Here is a 16757-nt window from a genome sequence, read left to right on the forward strand (position 1 = left end):
AAAATGTGCTAAAAATTCATATTTATCAGTCAAGTGAATGCTTATGTTCTGAACTACCAGCTACTAATGGGCCCGGATCAATACTTTCAAGTAATATACCTAAATACAGTGTGGTTAAATACTTCTGCACATCTATGAAATCAAACCTACGACATAGGTAAAGGAACAACAGTATGAAGCAAAGTGTTTTGGCCCACTTTTCTACATCCTGGTTATATAAACTAACCTGAGAGTAGGAGGAGAACAGGGGTGGATCTAAACTAAGATACATCTGTATAGACATGACAGGCTTGTTTGTGAGTCTGAGTGAGTGTGTGTGTGTGTGTGTGTGTGTGTGTGTGTGTGTGTGTGTGTGTGTGTGTGTGTGTGTGTGTGTGTTTGTGGAGGAAACAGGCCTGTGTTGGGTTACATTAAATTTAGGTACATCAGTATGAGGCTGTTGGTGAGTCTGAGTGTTGAGGGAATTGCATAACTGTCTATACTGCTGTGGTGTAGGTGGGCTGACATCACTGAGGAGCATGAAACCTATAATCAAAACAGTTATCCTTATACATTGTCTCTTTGTGCTAACGTCTAGGGAGTGAAATCGTGACATTCACCCATTCCTCGTTTTGCTGGGGACCTCCTAAATCCCCTTTGAGGTCCCTGGACCCCATTTTGGGAACCACTGGCACCACTTTCCCACCTTGTTTACGATACACAACGTAGTATGTTCTAGTTCACAGGTGGAAGTATAAAGCTTTTCAACAAAACCAGTTTTCCCCCGGTCAGTGTTTGACTTGATGTCCCAATCACTCTGAAGGCAATGATCTAAGGATCCTTTTTTTAGCTAGAAGCACAAGGCAGATGCTTATGGAAGTGCTGGTCATGGGTCCTGCTGTTGCTATGCGACAACTGAAAACCCATCTGAAGTGTTGTGCTCTTTTGCCAAAAGTTTCAACATTTTTAACATCAGTTGCACGGCGATAAAAACAAGTTATGCTCTCAGCGCTGTCGGGAACATGCAACGGTCCTTTCCATTGAAAACAATGAATCATAGAGAACATGAAACTGAACTGCTGAACACACAGCCAAATGTGTAAGTGCTGTACACAAAGTATCCATCGGTCAATGAGTGGCCTATGTTAACCTGCACAACACCTTTATCTGATTATCTTATTCAGAGTAATGTCATAATCAGAGTAACTATAACCCGGTTAACACACCTAGACTTCTGCTCAATCTATCGATTTATTATGGCGTGTTTTTTTTTTAAACTTGTATGGTTACACACACATAGAAACACTGTGGGAATAATTCCATCTAACGCATTTACATCAATGTGCTTTGACAGTAATTGCGGGCTATGTTACATGGAAAATATATCGCTGACCCATTTATTTATCCAAACTTGATGTGTGTGTCATTTCATTATGAATCTTACTAGAACATAGGCTTTTTGCTTAACCTTTGCAATCACCAAAAATCCCATTCATTTAGCTACTAACCACACTGGCAAAGCGTTGTGGGCGTAGTTCGTTGCTACGGCAACTAACACGGGAAGAGAGATCACTTCCTGAAACCTCCCGCGTCCCTTCTAGACATCACCCTGAACTAAACAGTAAGGAATAGTTGTTAGGGAAAGCCTTGTTGTCGTGGCAACATTCCTAAACACTCTGAATTCCTTCGGGCCTGTCCAAGCATGATGACATAAGCAAAAGGAACACATGATGGTTACGCACGAGCTACACCACTGAGTAATAGGGAAGCCTCGGGAAACGAGTGAGCACACACAGTCCTCGTTTCCCTGGCTGAACATTCCCTCCTTTGAGAGGATTTAACACGAGGGACTGCAGACCCTGAGCAAGTGTGTGAGGGAGAAGGTGCCAACTCAAAGCATGGAGAACCAAGCCTGCGGGTTTGATTACAGTGCAATTTAGAGGACCTCTAAAAATCTAAATTTAACTGAATTGACTGACATGAGTCAAATTAGACTGAAATTTGAATATTAATGATAAAATGAATTTATTATATTGACACAAAAACATGCCGCATATTAACAGATTTGCCTGGCCGTGTTTTAGCCAACTAGGACTGCAACAACTATCGATTAATCTGACAATTATTTTTTCAATTAATTGATCATTTAGTCCATAAAATGACAAAATAAAATAATGACAAATGCCCATCACAAACCCAAAGTGATGTCTTCAGATTGCTTACTTAACCAGCAGCCACAACACCCAAAGTATTCAGAGAAAAACAAGCAAATGTTTAGCATTTTTACTTGATAAATGATTTATCGATTATCAAAATTATAATAAAATTTTCTGTCAATCGAACAATCTTTGCAGCGCTATAGCCAACCCAATGACAATAGTATAGGACCTCCAAGTGATGGCTGGGTAGTTGCCAAAGTGGCTGACACAGGAGACAAAATTCCCAGCCACAGACAAAATGTACAGACATTTGACTGATGGCCGATAGAAACTTTCCACTCTGGTGATAACAGACTGAAGGGGACCCTTGTGCATGTGTGTGGCAGTAGATAAGCCCACTAGTCATATGGTCCCCAGGGTCACATCATGTTAGGGAGGAGCTTTAAGGGGCACTTACACACACCAAACTCATATTGAGGGCAAGGTGCCACAACAAGGGCTGCTTAAGTGTTACTTATGACTCATTAGTGGGTTTTGTCCATCATCATCCAGCCATTTATCTTTTCATCCATCTGTCTACCCACATGCAAGGTGGGACTACTTGCCAGAGGTATGCTCTGGTAAACTATGTCTAGTCTACCAGCCACTTTGGCAGGTAACCAGCCAGAGCTTAAATTTTCTATTTTCTTATGCAGATGTCAAATAAAGAATATGGCTTGAGAGCCTTGATTCCATCAGCCGGCAGTCTGGCAGGCTGAAAAAAGTTTGTCTTTGGCCCTGCTGATTATCCATCTATTCATCTATATCTAGAATCCATCTAGCTAGCATTTATTTACATTTCTTCTTTATTAGATTGCACACAGTAAAGAGTGAGAGGGCTGATAAATGACACAGATCATCATGAGCTGGACTCAAACCACTGAGTACAAAGGTAAGCGCCCTTGTCCCCTGAGCTACAGAGCACGCCGTCACTATGCTTTTTGAGCATAGCTTGAGAATGCCAGCTCTGGCACAGGTCCAAAGCTCAGTGCAACTCACGTACGTGCACACACACAACACATGAGCACAGACAGAGATAAGGACGCGTGCACGCGCACACACATACGCACACAGCGGAGGCCAGGCTATTGGGGCTTTCTGGAGGAGGAGCCAAGGTCAGAGAGATAAAGATAAAGACAGCCGTCCAAAACACCAGGAGCACAAGCAGTAGACAGTAATAGTAGTAGTAGTAGTAGCAGTAGTAGTAAGCCCATAGAAATGAGAAAATGAGATTCCAAACCTGGGCAAGGATGTGTTTTAGAGCACAAAAAAGCAGGGAAACAGGAATCTCATTAAAAGCTGAATGGGAGTTTTGTGTCAAAAAAAGCTACAATGAAAAAAGAAATACTACAATGTCACATTCCTGCTGGATTCAAGGTCCAAAGGCAATCTGACTGGAGTGAGCAAAAGGGCCTCAGAGAACCGGAGGCAAATTAATCTGACGAATAGACAGCTAGAGCTAAGACACTGAGTATTTCAGTGACGATGATTACACTCTTGTTGTTGCACAAATGTGATCTGGGGGAAGGATTTCCCTAACAAAAAAATGGTTGTGCCAGTTCTCGATCTAGTACTGCAGAGACTAATAACCTCTGAACTACTTGTCTCTTTGTTCTAGGACACATCCACCAAATCTAGCGGCCCTCAGCTACTGGGGCGAGAAAGAGCGAGCGAGCGAGACAGCGAGAGTGAAAACAAAAGAGAAAGGGGGACAGTAAGTGAATGAAAAGAGAGAGAGAGAGAGAGAGAGAGATAGAGAAAGAGAGACTCAAGGTCAGAGGCATAGAGGCTATCAGACTTCCTGTCCACACTAGCCACGACAGTAGCTCCAACTGTAACAGTAGTAGGCTCGCACACGCAGGTCTCAATGGAAACTGTAGTGGAGATTCAAATGGAAAACATGTCTACGTCACACGGCAAAGTACACTGACGCTGGCGTCGCAGCAAAGCACACTGCACTGCAGAGGGCTAACACACACACACACACACACACACACACAGAAAGCAGGGATACGATCCAGACCATGTGAGCGGAAAAAAAAAAGGATAAAAAAGGAAAAACATGACATTCTTATCCTGCGCCAATGCCTATCAGGTATTGCCAGATCTGTCTCTCTATGCAAAAGTTGCAGCATCAAGGGTTGTGAAACTATTTTAAGCCTCCAGTGATTCTGTTTTTACTTCCTGGAACACACGTCCGTTGATATGCAATATTAAATCATATCCCTGCTTACTGTGTGGAATTGTATTTGGTGCTTGGCAAAATCAGCTTATTGAGCGCTCTATGACAAAGCACCGGCAACGATTGGGGCCTTGCTGTTTCAATGGCACACAGCTCATTGTAGATAAATAGCTCTGCGCACGGCTAATGGGAGTTGGTGTCCAAAAAGCAGCAGTTGCTGATAAATCAGAAAGACTCAAGAGTCCTGACAAAGGGAGAGTAACTTTGCAATAGCAAATCAATAAAACCAACAAGACCTCCCCACAAATCGACAAAGACAGACTGTGCGTGTTCGTCCGTGCATGTGTCCCAAGTGTCTATGTGGGTGAGAAAGAGTGTGTTTGTAGTGAAAAGCAGCAAACAGTTCACACCAAGCCCAGTAAACGCACAGCTACACAACTATAAGAGACAACAGATGATGTTACGGGCCGGGTGTAGACATTGTGTTGCAGACCGTGTCACTGTGGGTCATGTGTTCGCCACTCTGGCCCTGAACACACACACACACACACACACACACACACACTCAACAATCCCACGGTTCCCAACGTGACCTCTCCTCTCACCTTTTGTCCAGTCCTGTAGCTTCTTATCCTCCTTCCTCGTCACTCTCTCTGTCTCTCTCTCTCTTCCATCCACCGTTCTTCCCTCTGTGGGTGGGTTCCCTGTGGAGGAAAACAGGAGGGGTTTCTCAGGAGGGAGGTACCATAACTGTACTGTAAACCTACATATACATATAGTATTACTATTGCATGTTACTGAGACATACGTGGCACAGAAACAATGTGTGTTTGGTAGGAAGAGATGAATTTGAGAAGCAGAGGTGAAACCGAATAGTTTGATGGGAATGCAAGTGTGCATTTCCAGAGTAATATTCCTGAAAGGTCATTTGGCTAGCACACTTAAGATGGCTGCCATAACACTTGATAATTTTGTCATAGAAACAAGCACCGGTGCAGTGAAAGAGGCTCAGGAGGCTGCTGCCCTGCAACGACAAAGGCGTCATTCATTTCTAACTGTATGAGTCCCATCCACTGTCCACACATGGTACAATGGTAATGTTCATGACAACAAATCTCAGAAGCCATTTTAGGTGTACGAGACAACTGTGACATACCGGTAGTTTCTATCTGTTCCCTTTCTATCGGTTCCAGTTCTGTGGTGGTGGCGTCTCGGTCCGACTAACCGCATTTTCAAAAGAGCGAGCGGCCTGGCTCTGGCTTTCATGTTAACCAAAATTTATTCTGAGTGTATTTGTTTAAGAGCAGTTTCGGCCCGCTGGTGAGTCACCTGCTATTATGTTTTGAGTTTGTAAAAACAAAACGCAGGAATTTGATAGGAAAGAGAAAAAAGAAGAAATAAACGGGCTGAAAGGGTTTGTGGCGTGTTCGTTTGAAATGAATTTGATTATATTTGCAGTCAGAGATCAAAATTTGTGCAGGTGAGACAAAAAATAATCAAGACGCTTATAACATCCGGCCTCAAAACAAACAAGACAAACAAACTTGTGAGCAGTATTATTAATATGACCAATGAAACAGTTTCACTACTTTCTGCTGTGTAGAATATTATGTTTTTTGTTCCCAATAAGAAATAAGGGCTTCCTATTAGTATCCTATTAGTTTGTAATCAGACTATGGCTTCTCCCTCAGTGAGTGTTAGTTTAGCAGCATTGGCCCCAGTGGGTGTGCCAATTAGCCTGCAGGAGAAAGCTGCAGCCTGCTGCCTTGAGTCTAATCTGATAATGGGATTACAGCACAGCACTGTGTTACCTTAGCTATAAACAGACAGACGCATGGAGACGCAGAGACAACTCATACAGACACCAGGGCTGCACAATTAATTGTGTAGAATTGTATGGCATCATTTATTTTTCCACAATTAATAATCATAGAATAGCAATATTGAAATATTCGATGTAATTAGGAATGTCCACTGTTATTGTAAATGTCAAAATATTAATATAAAGATACCAAAATGTGCAATAAAATAATTTTCATTTTAGACATTCAAGACACCTCACACAACACAACCTTGGTCACTCAAACGTGTGCGTTCACAGAAGTAGCACTCTTACCCCTTGATCAAACTTAAAGAAATAGTTCACCCAAAAACGAAAATTAATTAAGTTAGGGGGCCAACTATTCCTTTAATGTGCTGAATTCTTTCATTCATTTTAATTCATTCATTTCAAATGATAGAAATCGCCCAATCCTGCATCATTCCATTATAGCCGCACTGTGCTGTGATCCAAGTGGCACATGCGTTGTTTTCATCCTACTCATCGATGCGTAAACAATGCCAAATATTATGTTGTTATATCTGTGATTGTTTTGTGATGAACACATTTTATTGGCGAAGTAAAAGTTGCTTTAAAAATCTATGCTGCAGTATTAGCCTATACGCAATAAATGTGTAAATCAGGGTCATCTCAAAGTGTTTGAGTGTAGAACTCAGCACATAGGTTGCCATGACAAAAATGCATCACAGGCTAAAGGCCAACTTATGGTCCTGCATCACAGTGTCAAGGCACAAACAGGGAGACACACTAGGTCACAGCCTTTCACCAACGCTGCAACCTCTCAGCCACTTACACATACAGTCCTAGTCTCTCTCACACACACACACACAGAGCAATCAGCCTGTACCCGTGCTCTAACAATTATTCTATTCTAAGCGGCTCGTCTATCACCATTTCCCATCCCCACATGAAATCACCAGCTCTCCCTCCATTACACCAACCCCTCTGTGTGTTCACTGCGGCGTCTTCTCTCCCCACCCCCCCACCCCCCCTCTCTCATTAGCTCACTGACACGCTCACCAGTCCACTGTCCTTTCTCTTCACACTAGCAACCCCACAAGCCTGCCTCCCTCTCCCCCCCCCCTCGCAACTCAGCTTGAGAAAACTTAAGTGTCCCACACATTTCTATGGAACAGAAAGTCATCCCAGCCAAGTCTTCATGCAGTATATGTTTAAGACTTGGCTCCAAGCAGAGTGGGATATTACCACCAGCCACTGTCTTAGGCAGACTCCAACCACTCTGGCAGGTGACCAACCAACCATCTTATGGGTCTCCTGTTCTAAAAGCCCAATTGGCTGGTTAAATAGTGAAAGGTGATGGTGAACTTTCGGATCCACGGCGGCCGAACGGCAAAAGGTTTTGCTTCCTGCCCTGGTTACAAAGTTAGACATTCGATGACATTTAAGTCTTATGCAAGGGTAAATTCAGATTTAAAAAAATCATTCAAAAGCTGATGAAAAGTACACATTTTTAGATTGTTGAATTAATGAGAAAACATTTCATAAAATGATTGAAATCAAACTACACTATTTCCATTACAAGGACAACTCAGTTACTGCAATTCAGCGTGTGAAAATAACACCAGCCAAATGGTCAATCTAGATTTATAGCAGGAAAGTGTCTTTGGTCTACCGGCCACTGCAGGAGGAGTCATTTTTGGATGTCATCTATTTCATGGCTGCTAACTTTACTCTATGCAATACAAAGATGTGACAATACACATCAGCAGTTCACACCAGCCAATAGAGGCCTGACAACTGCCAGAGGTGTGAGGCTGGTGTGAGACAAAAAACTGTCTGCTGTCTGCTGCAGTCCTAAACTTCACCGTGACTTTTAAACTGTTACAGGCTTGTTGGGCCACTCATTTGGGAGGTAGGTTTGGCAGGTAACCAATTTTGACATTTACCAGCCGCTGTAGCCTACACCCCAAAAATAAATAAATACCAATTCGGGTAGACGTGGCAAAAAAAAGAAAGAAAGAACACTTTGCCAAAGACATTCAACAGGAAAAGCGGGGCACTAGAGAAAGCACAAAATAGACACACGGGAAACACTTTGAAGGTTGAAGAATAGCACTAGGCCTGCACAATTATTCTATAATTGTATATCGCAAATAGATTACACAATTAATAAATCGTAGAATACTGGCATGACAGCAATAGTGAAACATTTCAGAACAGTAGTTAAGATGTTGATGTAATGCCAAAAGTGCAGTAAAATGAATGTGTTCCTCAAATCACTGAGACTAATTAACAATCATGATCACGATGTGAATATTGGGGATTTTCAGTGAAGTCAGGCCTGTGCCGCCCCAGGCAGTGCAGGACAAACGGCTCTTAAAGCAAGAAGCCAACAGTTGCCTCTGTGGTCCGTGGCTGCACTTGGATCCTGCAGGCACTGTCAGTTACATTTGCATGACTTGATCACTGCTGGCTGGCTACTCTGCCACAGGCTACAAAAACTACTGAAGTTAAGGGACCACAAACACCAAAAAAATATATATAGCTGCAACAGCACACACCAAGACTGGGCTGAAATGAAAAATATATCAATATAAATAAGGGTGAGGAGATGGCATCTAGATTCTAGCATTTCCTTTTTTTAAAATCTAGTTTTAGTTTACTATCTTTGCTTTAACTTTTTTTGTGTTTCTTCCCTCCACTCAGACGGCTGACCGCAGGGGAAGTGAGTGTATCTTCCCTCTCCCTCCGACTCTCTCATGCTTCAGCACCCTTGTCACCACCTCCCCCCCCCGGCACCCCTGGCTCTTAATGTCACCATCCAGCCGTTCCAATCCACCTCCCCTGCCTTAGCCTTCCAACACTCCCTACCATTCAATACCATTCCCCCCTCTCCATGCCACCTTCAGACATCCCCCGACTCCACCAGCCCACACCCTGTGGCTCCCACCCCTTGCCCCCCCCCCCCACCCCCATCTTCTTCCTCCCCCACCCCTCACCCTCCGTTCCCACCCTTCCCCCTCCCTTTCCTCCCCTCCCCAGCTCCGCTCCTTTTCCGACCATCAAGTGCTTCAGCAGATGGCTCTAGGTTCAACAACAACAACAGCGCACGATGGGGGCCCTCCTGGAGTGTATGCGCACACACACACACACACACACTAGGGACAGCATCTGTTTATGAGTAGAACAACAATTGCCCATCCCCCGACAGCTACAGCTGACAGGGTGGGGGGGGGGGGGGGGGGGGGGGGTTGACCAGAAGTCAACCAAAGCAGAAGGAAAGATAAAGAAGCAAAGGCGAGTAAGAACGAGAGAAGAAGGGGGGGAGGGGAACAAAGTTGCACTTGCAAATATGCGCTATGGTTTGTTTTAGCCTACTTTAGTGCCAGATGGGTGGAGCTCGCCACACAGGAAAGACGATGAGAAAGCTGAGACAATTACAGGAAAAGAAGTTACATTTAAGACACTTCCAACAATTGACAACTTACCTGGGTTTATGTGGATCGTCTGTATATGGTAAACACCACCCATTCCACACTAGTGCAGATTAAAACAAGTGCTAGGAATTATTTCCAGCTGCTACATGGTGTGATGTTGGCATGAGAGACAGGCCATCATTGAAATTCAACACTGTTCCCATTCGATATCTGAAATATTTCTGCGCCACAACAAGCCGCAACACTTTCCCCTCACCTGGAGGTCATGGGGGGTGGGGGTCAAGGGTCAGGGTTCAGGGAATGTCAACTTGCCCAGGTAGCAAGGCTATAAATATCACAGATGTGGCAGCCTGCTCGCATAATTCCTGTTTTTTGGCTTCCCATCAGATATACAGTCTATGTGGGATTCCATGTTCCACATGGTTCTTAGATAACTCTCCATCTAATATCACAAAAAAAATATATCCTTTTGTTGTGCCTCCGCTTCCCAACGCCTACCAGCTCTAAAATCAGACAATATTTTCACTTTGTGACATACACATCACCAGACTGCTGAACAAGGGTCGCTTTCCTAAAATACCATAAGCTCTAAATATGGTCTTTGCTTCGTTTTAAGTCTGTAAAACAGCAATGGTGCTTTTTATAAAGTGGAGAGTTGATTCCACTAACAGCCTCTTTTTGTTTTTCCTTTCTTGAGACGGGGGGAGGGCTGAGAGGGATACAGAGCAAGAGATGCAGGAGAGATGAGGAAAATAGTTTTAAAGGTCACTGGCAATGTTATGTACAGTGCGACAGGATAGTAGGTTAGCAGTGTAATAACTTGATACACATTTTACTAGCCTACACAATAGAATACAAGATACATTTTAGGCTGTGAGGAATATTTTAATACTTTGGGTCGCCTGGATGTCATGGTGAATAAAGTGGACTGAGCCATGTGCTATGTGCTCACAACGTTCTAGGTTTAGGTCTGACAAATGCCCTATATTGCTGTTATTCTCTCCCCCTTTAGTTCTTGCTCTATTTCTCTCTCTCCCTTACTTTCTCAACTTAAAAAGGCCTTGCTACATTCAGCACCTTTAAACCCACTTCTGCTCTGCTCTCGTCATACTGAGAGTGCGGCGCGGGATTTCTCTCTCTCCCACCCATCTTCCCCGTCAGCCCTCTGCTGCCTGCTGTCAAATAAAGCAAGAAATACCTTAAAAATAATCTTAAACTCTGTTTGGGTGCCTGAGGTTTTACAGATTAGAAATGTGAAGCTTTGGAGTGCTTCATCCCGAGACCCTGTAGGAGTGTTTCTCGCTCCCGGTAGTGAGTCACGCTACGATGCCAGCAAGGATTTTCAAATTAATAGGAAACAGAATATTGATTCCATGTGTAGGCTTGTAGAAGTAGTGTTATGCACACACACACACGGCATCGCATGTGCGTCCCAAACGCACACCGACACAAACGAGCGCACGCATACACACACACACACACACTCACAAGGGTTCGTCTGTCCCCCGAAGAACAAAAGCCAGAGGGTAGTCGCGTGGCTAATTTGCATGTACAACACCACGTCATTTGCATCAATTTGCATTAGCATGTTCTCACAGAGGCTGGAGCGCCGGAGGGCCCCCCCACGTCCAGGAAAGACATCGCTCAATTGCGGGGACGACGGCGAGGATCTCCTCAGCACAAACGACCCAGCAGCGAGCGCTTTGTGAAGCTGACATCGCAAGACGTTACATTTCTTTCAGCTAATCCGCAAGTGCTCAATCACTTTCAACAGCGCCGTTAAGCTTCGGGCTGGTTCATTTCGGGTCACGATAAGACGGGCAATATAGGCTGGTATTTTTTTGCCTAGAAGTGCATCCCCCGCCCCCGCATCGTTTGTTTCGTTATTGCATGGAGCACGGATACTGAAACAGTGCAGGGGAGCTCATTCCATGCACAATACTATAGAGTAGTTCCACGGCTGGTGCTTTACTTTGTAGCGTTTTGTAGCATGTTTAAGGTCGTCAAACTTAAATCCTTGTAAATATACACAGCCCGAGTCTGCCTCACGTCTTATCAGAAAATCATGCTTCATGCGGTTTATGATCATCATGTGCTCAGTTTGCATGACTGTGGTGTTTTGCTGCTAGCATGGGAGGGTGGGGCAAGCTCTGCATTAAACTATGTCCTACAGGAACACTTGCTCAGGGTATTTGCAGGTTTCAGAGAACCTTTTTAATTCTACCTGCAACTGAACTTCAGACCAATTTAAAAAGCAAAATAATAATAAAAATAAAGCCGGCGAAAAAGTGACAGGAGATTAATTGGTAAGGCTTACGGAGCCCAATTGTATTTAGTAAAGCAAATAGAATGTATACTGTACCACAAACCATGTTCTGCAGTAATCAAAGAATCCAGTCATTGCATGGACAAAATAAAATAATAGACCTACCTGGGTTTAAGACATTTTAATACTTTTTAAAGCCTTAAAGCTAGATCATTTTAAGATGTTTTGCCATATTGTTTTAGAATCAAAACTATTATACCTGGGCTGGTATCCGTATTGAAGTCAAAATGTTGTGACAATGCCGATCTGTTGCTTACAGCTCACTATATCACCCACACCGATTCAATCCCATTTGCAAAGCTCAAGGCAATATTGCCCCTCTACCCTGCTCCTGTACACTTCCTCATGTAACTTGTAACTGTGTCCTGTCTGAGCCTGCACACTGTGCACAGGTCAACGGCATCAGGCGCTGCATTTCTGGTCCTCGGTTGTTCCGGTCTCATGATGATCTGCAGGTGTGGTTTTACTGCTCGGAGGGGCAATGGTCAACTACCTGATCCCCACCCACGGCAGCAACGGCCCTGCAACACCTTGTGAATTTGTAGCATTGCTGTATTACATCCCCAATACAATAAGATGATCTGAAATGTGTTGCTTCAGCAGGGAATCATCTGGTTTTACTTTACAGCTCCTCAACGTCACACACGTCTAGTGAAAACTCTTCATATCATTAGCCAAGAATGACAACATGTCTACAGAACAGTAAGCTGGGGACCACACTGAGTCGGCCAACTCAAGGTAAAAGTGAAGCTATTGTTCCACTAAAAAGAAGAGACATGAAGAGAAGACTATTCACGACATTCTATTGTTTACAGATCATCTTTCATTATATTATGATTAAGGATGGAACACCCTCACAAGCAGTTAAGAGTTGAGGGCTCACATGCATAATGGGTTTCAGAGTCAGAGTGCTTAATATTCTTTTTTACAGAATGTAATCCTGCTGGAGCCACACATGCTATGAATGTATGCATTTGAGATATTACAGATTGGTTTTTGATAGAAGCATCCACCAAATGGCATGTGTAGAGTGAGACATGAGTTCTTTTTTTATGTAAGTGAATCCCCTTTCTAAATGAAATGAATAGAAATTTAAATGACCTCAAAAGTGACAATAAACTGTTGGCAGCAAGTTATTTATGTAACTCCGAATTCTCACTGTTGTGGAAATGCACACATTCCACTGAGCTAATGAGGACGAAACGCATATTAGGCTTATATAAAAGGCTTACATTTTAGTTAAATGTGTCTAAAACAATGGGCCTTGTTTTAGATCAAATCAAACATGAATGATCCGTGTGAGGAAACTGCGCGTTGGTTTGTTTGCAAGCCATTTGATTGTTATCGTGTGGGGAAACTCAGAAGCAATAAAACTATAAATGTACTACTTTGCTCTACATGGAAAAATATTCAAATAACCGAGACAATCAGAGGTATTAATAGTGTTTCCCTTTCACATTCGTTCTGCAGCAGTCACCCCCACATACAGCTGGAAAATCGCCCCCAGTGCTAGGAAAAAGTAAAGCAAACATCAACTAGCCTTATCATTTAACCCAAAACAAACTAATAGATTAGAACAATAAAACAATGAGTCCATACCTTATGATGTCAGCAGCTAAGTGATTTTCAAACCCTGAGATGTCCCACAACTGATACTGGAAACAGGAATGGGATTGAACCTACCACTAAAAACAGTTAAAGGGCAAACACTGAATACATAATATATCACTTTTTTGAATGAAGTTCCCCAACACAGACAACAACAAACACCTTTGGAGACTGAGATGGGAATGTGAAAGAGCAGCGGGGTGATGGAGTGGATGCCTATAATAACTATGCAAACACTTAAAAAAAAGCCAAAACCTAATCCAGGAAATTGAAAATGATAATGGAGATAAAATAAACCAGATTCTGGACCTAAACAAAACAGATTTCAGAGGGCCTTTGGAGCGGGGTGATGGGCTAGTTTGTGGTCCACGGGTCTTTTGTGTGTCTGCATGTAGACCAACTGTATGGCCACAATGAGCTACACAAACACCTCTCCACGCACAAAACAGCGGGACTCCGGCTTCTCATTTAGCGTTTTAAAACAGCAAAGCTTACTCAGCACATCGCGGCCTGGACCGACCCAGACCCTCCAATTCAATTCAAACGGAACTGCATGTGCTTACATAAGCAACAGCTGCCCCTCCCGTGTCCCCCTGACCCACACACACACACACACACACACACACACACCTTTACTAGCCCTGTGGCTTCTAGTACACACACATACTGGTTTAGCTTATACATGATCCTGCTAACATCTAAAGAGAAATTACCAGAAAGCCGATGCAAATTGGCACACAGTCTTGCAAACACTCAAGCCATTTAATCCACATCTCAAACATACTCTGAAAAGTAGTGGAGAGGTGTGTGTGTGTGTGTGTGTGTGTGTGTGTGTGTGTGTGTATGGTGGCACACTCACCTGTTATGACTCTTCAGTTTCTTTGGTGGCAACAGCTTCCAATTCCAAATCTCTAAAGTCAAAAACAAAAAGAGATAAAAGATTAGCGTGACAATCTGCAAACTGAAAAAAATAAACAAATCTCAGTCTACACTCCTCCACCTATTGCCAAATAAAAAAAACACCAAACAACAAAACATAGCCCACATCCGGGTGTTAGGCTGTTTTAGTGGTTTATTATGACTTAACAGCCACTTGCCAAAACTACATCCAAGAATGTTGTACAGATATGTACTCATCTGCGCCACCTGCCACAGCTAATCTGAGCTGGCAAAGAGGATTCAAATCAAATTTCTCATGCCAATGGTTGCACAGGTTATAAGACCTGCACCTCTCCCACAAATTCTATGCAAGGCCAAATATATGTAAACAAACAGCAAGACTCAACAGTGATGGCTGCAGAACTTAAAAGGTACTATTTCACCTAGTTAGAGTGGAAATGCAGGTTGAACTAGGTTGAACAAGCCAATGCACCTTCAGCCCCCCCCACCTGAGCACCTGCAAGGTGAATGGTGGGTGTGTGGGTGAGAGAGAGAGAGAGAGAGAGAGAGAGAGAGAGAGAGAGAGAGAGAGAGAGAGAGAGAGAGAGAGAAAGAGAGAGTCTCTCTAGGTCAGGGTTACAGCTCGGGTCCTGATCGGCCATTATCTCAGCTGTTGCCTGGCTTGCAGCTTAGCCAACATGGCTTCTCTCTAGCCTGGTATTTTTCCAATGCAGCCAAGAGACTAGCAAGAGCGAGAACATGGCAAGCAATTACAGTCGTTGCAATGAAATTACACTTAGCCGTCCCGTATTTGCAGCAGGTTCAGACCAGTGTGAAGGCAAGTGAAACAACTGCAAAACAAGTCTTATGATAAGCCAAGCCAGCAATCAAGCTGGTCTATATTTTTGCCGACAGAGGGTGTTAAACGCGAGCCCCGGTTAAAATACAGCTCGGCAGGTAACAATACAGCCACAATATCATTAACATCACATTTATAACCAAATTTTGATACTCGTGGAAAAGCAAAATTTTAAAACCCCGTTCCGTCTTCAAATTAATGAAGCGCAGTCGGACAGTCTGGGGTTACTGCCAGGCAACCTGCGTCGTCTAGCTAGCTGCTAAGGTTAGCTAACAGCTACCCAACGACTACCCGGCTTTAATTCATAAATATATATTGAAAAGCACAAGAGTCCATCAAATTCATAAACACACGTCTTATTGGTAGCCACTTATGTCGGGGCAGTAATATTTTGCGAAATACATGATGATTTCCACTCAAGATATACAGCAGAAAAAGAGCGTAGCTGGAAAGCTATCTAGCTCCTGGAGCCATATATTAGCTACCGTTAATACTGGTAGCGTTAGCACAAGCAATCGGGTCAAGCAACCGACAAATACCAAAGTTAGCCTGTCAAACGCACCTGGTTACGGCCAGTCACCTGCAGAAAATGTTTCTACATGGTCAGTCGATGCGTTTGTCGTTTCCAGAGCAAGCTGCAATGCAACTGAGCCACCTCGCTACGTGCTACAAGGCTAACAGTAGGTTAGGTCAATCGTGGCTAAACAACAGCGGGCAAACTCAACTAACTACGCCAGTCTGCTCCGCCTGCCCCCGGCTCGCTGCGTAGCTCGACGAAACGCACCGTCCCCGCGCCAAGAAAACACCGTAAATGCAACCTTACCTTATAAAGTATAAAGTGCAACAGAGTGGAAAGGAAAGCCGGCTGTAAGGCTAAAGAAATTCAACGCATTTGCAGCATCTACGAGGGGAGGCATTCGTCCTGCATGATCGCCATTTTCTTCACTCGCTAGCTAACCTTCTTTTGCTTTGCTTTGCTTTCCCCTCCTCTCTCTGCATTCACTTCAGCTCTGGCTGAGGGGGGAGAAGGGGGGGCAGGAAACGCATTCACCACTTCCTCTGACAGAGAAAACCAAACACAGCCAATATTGGTGAATGGGGAAATAAAAATCTATAAAACCTGTAGGCTATGTTTCACTCCTGACCAGGTGAGACTGGTCTATCCCTTGTGAAACTGAACTGTAGTAACCCTATGGTCAATTTCAGAATGGCGCTATACAAATATCACAGCAAAACTATAAGTCTCTATGGAAATATCATAGGAATGTCGTTGTGATTCCATTGAAGATTAAAACATGCCACCATGTAGGCTATGATAAGGTCACCAGCTCACTATATACAGACACTATAAGCCCCTACAGATATATTAAAGTGATACCATTGATTGAAAATGCAGTCAAGCATGATTACAGTATTACAGACACATCCTAAATTCCTATTGGGATTTTATTATTACTGGTGATTTTTCATGATGTACAGAGTATAGGG

At 43.5% G+C, this 16757-nt stretch overlaps 1 protein-coding gene across 1 annotated transcript in view; it reads right to left on the reverse strand.

The window, feature by feature from the left end:
- The window catches only part of LOC139663805 (trinucleotide repeat-containing gene 6A protein-like), a 39199-nt gene extending 22984 nt beyond the window's left edge, over positions 1–16215 (reverse strand). Inside the window, 3 exon segments of the mRNA XM_071542552.1 lie at positions 4965–5063; positions 14391–14442; positions 16093–16215. The gene's annotated coding sequence lies outside the window, so the exon portion shown is untranslated.
- Between the last annotated feature and the right edge of the window lie 542 nt (positions 16216–16757).

Source organism: Centroberyx affinis, unplaced genomic scaffold (assembly GCF_046629955.1).
Source record: "Centroberyx affinis isolate AG114_WGS23_722 - 3 ecotype Tasmania unplaced genomic scaffold, CSIRO-AGI_Caff_v1 ptg004124l_1, whole genome shotgun sequence".
Classification (NCBI taxonomy): Eukaryota; Metazoa; Chordata; class Actinopteri; order Beryciformes; family Berycidae; genus Centroberyx; species Centroberyx affinis.